Source organism: Magnolia sinica, chromosome 5 (genome assembly GCF_029962835.1).
Source record: "Magnolia sinica isolate HGM2019 chromosome 5, MsV1, whole genome shotgun sequence".
In the NCBI taxonomy this organism is placed as follows: Eukaryota; Viridiplantae; Streptophyta; class Magnoliopsida; order Magnoliales; family Magnoliaceae; genus Magnolia; species Magnolia sinica.
In genome coordinates, this window is record NC_080577.1 from 104836989 (window position 1) to 104842627 (window position 5639).

Sequence of the window (5639 nt, forward strand, 5' to 3'; positions counted from 1 at the left end):
TATGCATCAAGAAGCTGATCTCAATTTCTACTTATTCAATGCATTAGTATATTTGGTAAACAACATACTTAATCCTAAAAAGAATACATTAATTACTTTTGCAACATCACTTGATGTATATCATTCATCATCTGGCCTACCTTTGTTGTGGGGCCATTCATCATGTGAGGTTCACCTTTAATATCAACAATCCATCATGTGAGGTTAGCTTCTGATGTGCGTCATTCATTATGATAGGCCCACCTTGGACCTATCTTCAATGTGTACCTTCAATATGGACCATTCACTTTGTGAGGCTTACATTCGATGTGGGTTATACATCATGCATGTCCCAACTTGGATGTGGTTGTCTATCATGTTGGAAATTTGATGTGGATCATCCATCATGCCGGGACCGCCTTTGATATGGACAGTCCATCATGCAGCGCGTAACTTTGAAGTCAGTCCTCGATCATGCAGGGACTGCCTTGAACGTGGACCAGCCATCATTAGGGGCTGACCTTACCTTTGATGTTGGTAATCCATTAATGTGGAGCCGCCTTGATGTGAGTCATGTATTCTGTGGGGCCTACCATTGATTTTAGTTGTCCATCGTGTGAGGCTCACCTTCATTGTTCACCGCCCACATGCGGACCATCCATTATGTGGGCTCCACCTTCGATGTAGGTAGTCCATGCAGGGATCATGTGGCCCCACCTTTGATGCGGGCAGTCAATCATGCGGGGCCACCTTGCCGTCCTTCACGTGGGGTCCACCTTGATATTGGGTGTCTATCATGTGAAGCCCGCCTTCGATCCCCCCTCCTCTCTCTCTTCCCTCCCATGTTTCCTCTTGGAAAAAATAGAAAGGTTCTTTTGCTTAGTTCTTTTTCATTTTAAGATATTCCACTACATTTAAATGACATTTTATCAGGTTAATTTTACAAAAAGTTACTAATGTTGGCAAAATAATTAACATATCAACACATTCTCAAACTATACAAATGACATTGGTCTCACGTGTGGTTGGCCTTCATGAACTTTTGGCCGCTTAGGGCTTTTAGTCACTAGCTTTCTTTGCTGCCCGCATGGGTCTAAGCATGTGATTGCCTTCATGGGCTTTTTAGGGTCATTGGCTTTTCACTGCTAGCTGCATGATATTTGGTGAATTGACGTCATAACATAGGTCTTACACATGGTTGGCCTGCTTGGGCGCTCACTGCTGCTGTAAATGATAAATCGTCATCGTTGATAATATAGGGCTTACGTGTGGTTGGCCTACTTGGGCGCTCATCGCTGCCGTAAATGATAAATCATCATCGCTGATAGTATAGGGCTCACGCGTTGTTGGCCTACTTGGGCGCTCACTGCTACCATAAATGATAAATCGACATCGTTGATAGTATAGAGCTTACCCATGGTTGACCTGCTTAAGTGCTCATCGCTGCCGTAAATAATAAATCGCCATCACTGATAGTATAGGGTTCACGTGTGGTTGGCCTACTTCGGCATTCACCGCTGACGTAAATGATAAATCGTCATTGCTAATAGTATAGGGCTCACACGTGGTTGGCCTACTTGGGCATTCACCGCTGCCGTAAACGATAAATCTGTAATATAATCGATTTAATGTAGTTAACAATGATCGATAGTCAGCGATATAATCAATGCGGCAATAATATCAATATGGCAATAAGAGGCGATAATGTTGTTTTGGCGATGGCCGATGATAATAGTAGTTTAGCGATGATGTCTTCTCGCCGAAGCAACAATATCAGCTTGGTTGATAATAACATTGATGATAATATTGTTTAGCTTGATCAACGACAATAATATCATTTTGGCAGTAGCCGATGATAATAATAGTTTAGCGATAATTTATAACATTATTTCGTAATAGACGACGATTTAATGACCATCGATGCTTCATAATGATATTTCCATGATCAGTGATGATTGATGATAATGCTGATAAGTGATAATTAATCATAACGACGATAATCGACGATATTTCGATGATTGGCGGCATTTTGTAATATATATAAGGCGATAATTCTTTGGTAGTTTACAAGTCGCCTGTTAACCATTAATATTTATATCGTTGTCAGTATCAGAGATCCTTCGATTGTCGCTTTATCATCAATTGTTGACTGAAAAGAACTTTATGGAGCTTTTGAAGCAATAACATATCCGTGAATATGTTTTTTATTCGAAGTAATATCCAGAGAGTACATGTGTTTTATATAGGGCTCCTTGCAATCATGAAGCTATACTCGTCCTGCCCCCTTTTGATTGGGACATATTTCCTTTGTAATCTTTTTTAATCAAAATTATTGTTTGTCTCTTGACGATGATATCTTCTGATGGCTCCAGCATTGCCGGATATTCCGATAGGTAGATTATTTTGATTTATAATATGATAGACTCCTTTAGGATGGATCTTTGTCGTGTTGTGTATTCAGTCAAGGGACATGGTCGCTCGTTTTATTTTCTTTTATCATAGGAGGATGCCCCCAATATGCGAAACTTTTCCTGTATCCCCTTGTTTGCACCAATCGGGATTTGAATACTTTTGCAATTCCCTAGTCCTGTAGGCTCATCACAGTCAAACCTCATATTTTGCATAATTTTTCTGCTAATAACGTTGTACCTTGCCAAGTCTTCCAGGGAGAGTCTATCATAGACCATCACCTTATTCGTTTCTTCTTATGTTTCCTTTTCTGATGGGGCATCAAATTCGATCAGTTCAGGATTACTAGGGCTTGGTTGCACATAGAACCTTTTTGGCATAATGGGGAATGGCCTACTCCTTTCAGCCCGCGGCGCTGGCACCGTGAAATTTGATTGTAGCATTTTTAATTGCTCTAGCAATAACAGCGTTAGAGGAGGTTGACCAAGTTGCCCTAGATGTTTAGGCATAAAATAGAATTTCTTCTTTTATCTGTCTTTTCATTCAATTTTATTTTCAAAACTTCCTTCTCTATTGCCGATGGTCTGTCGTCTTTCAACATTATATCGCTTTTGTCTCCTTCTTGACTTTCTTCTGTTGTGAATTCATCGTAATAACCTGCATCTACAAAGAAAGATTCTGCTTCTGCATATGGTTTTGTGTCAGCTTCTACCTTATATTGAAGTTCATTATTGCAGTATTTGAAACACTGATGGAGAGTAGATGGCACAATACCATACTGATGTATCCACGGTCTTCCCAAAAGGAGACTATACGTTGTCACCGCGTCGATTATGTGACATACGACGTTCATGGTTAGATTTCACATCTCCATTGTTAGTGTAGTTTTTTCCAAGGTGCGTTAGCCGTCTTGCTTGAAGCCTTGAATCATCATTCCACTGGGGCACAAGTGCGAATGATAGTATCCCAGCCTATTGAGCATATTTAGCGGTAACAGGTTCACTGTGGAGCCATTGTCTAACATTATCTGCTTTACTTGTTTTTCATGGATATGACCAATGACTATTAATGGCTAATTATGTTCTCTATCACTCATCATGTCATTTTCAGAGAAGGTGATGATAGACGCACAGTTATATACCTCTGCCGTATCGAGTCTATCAATTTGTGGAGGACAACTTTATTTATCTACTTCTGTATTTTCCATTTCAACAAGCAACGTCTTTCTGATGCTATCATCTAATAGGGCTTGAATCAACGTTTGACGGAAATCTTCTAACAGTCGCAATTCATCATATATACTCGATCGCATAAGGATACTTTTCAAATGACTTATGATGTCATAGGTTATCCTTTTTGTTAATGATGCTTCCTTATTCAGTGATCCATTTGTCTCTCCCTTTTCATGATTTCGTAACGTCCCCGGTCTTGTATCATTATGAATTCATGTCTTTGAGGCGAGCTTGCTACCTTCTTTCCGGAACGCAATGTGATTATTGCCACTTTGCATGTAATAATCAGTGATGATTGAGTCTTTTGTCAAAGGACTTGATGAGAATCACTTTACAATTTTTGCTTTTCTGTTCACCACGTCGCTGGTGTTCCTGCTTAATTCCTTCGCATTCTTTTTTCTTCATATGAGACTTTATGAATTGATGTCATGTTCATGGTTGTTTTTCTATTTCTTTTCTTTCCTTTTTCCATTATGATTTCGCTCTTGTTTATCATTCTTTGTAGTATACTTTTCAATGTAAAATAATTTACCATGGGATGACCCAAAAGGTGGTGATAGTGACAGTAATTCTTTTCCTTTGTCATCTTGGCTTCTTCTAGGCATTTACACTGGGGTAACTCGATTGTCCCGGTAGTCAATAATTGTTTCATCATTCGTAAAACGTCTTCCTTTTCGAAGGCATATCCTTCATGAAAGTTATATGGTCTGGCTTGCTTATAGTTTGTCTGACCCCTATAACGAGTTGTATCTTCTCTTCTTTCCATCCGACGTCCGTTACAGGGGTCTTCTCTTCTCTTCTCCCGTTAGTAACATTTGCCATTAGACGAATTGATCATCATCGAATAGTTTCATTTCGAAAGGCTGGTATTTTTTTAGTTATGGTTTCAAGCGTATGAGTTTTTGTAGCAAGATCACAAAAGGTCCGTATATCGCCACTTTCTAAACCGAACGCAATCCCTGCTTCCAATGAGTTCAGACACATCTTGACTTGTTTCTTTTCTTCAGGTAACTGTTCGCATGATGCCCCCAAAGTCTTCCATCTGTCAATAAACTTTCCACTAGTTCTTTTTCTTTTTGCCACACATAAGCTAACTTTGTAATACTGACATCCTGGTCAGATGAGAAAAAGATTGTTATAAAAGTATCAAGCATTTGGTCCCAAGTATGTATAAATTTGGGTGCTAAGCTAGAGTACCACCGGAATGCTTTTCTTGTTAAAGATGATCCAAACAATTGCAAACAGTATTGTGGAACTGTTGAAAAGCTACCCATGGTGGTGATGAAGTGCATGAGATGTTCTTCTAAGGATCCATCTTCGTTGAATTTTTGAAAGTCCGGATATTTGAAGTTTGCAGGGAACGGTACATCCTCGACTTCTCTAGGGTGCAATATTCTAAACCGGAATCGTCTAGGGTGTTCTCGATCTCTCTCAATCTTGACGACTTCTATCATCATTTGCTGCATTTCTTCTTGCGTTATAGTTTGTGTCGACCCATGTGACCAGGTGGTTGTGAACCCTCTGATTGTTACTCATGACCGTTAATTGTGGCCATCACATGAGGGGTTACAACTTGGGCCACATTGTGAGCCAAGGTAGTTAGTGCTTCCCTGAGACTTCTGCACTCTTCCATGAGAATTGTCTGTGCACGAGCCATTTTGACTAAACGTTCATCTGCGGATGGCACCTGATTCTGACTTGTACCTTCCATATAGATGACAACTTTCCTGCTTAGTGATTGTCTCATCGTTGGGGTGGACGAAGGGTATGTTGTTCCAGGAGAATTTAGAGAAAATGAGTCCAGATTAGATCCCTCAATGCCTTCACGAGATTCGAGTGACTTTGATGTGTAGGTTTGCGGCGATGGTATTCTCGACGGCGTAGATGTATGAGATTCCATATAGAGTGGTTCACTTGTCATAGGTGATTTTCCTTTCTCTTTCCTAGTCCACCAGGTTGCAATGACCAGGAGAGCTAGAAAGTCCCGTGAAGTAAAAGAAACGACTTTGCTTTCCCTAG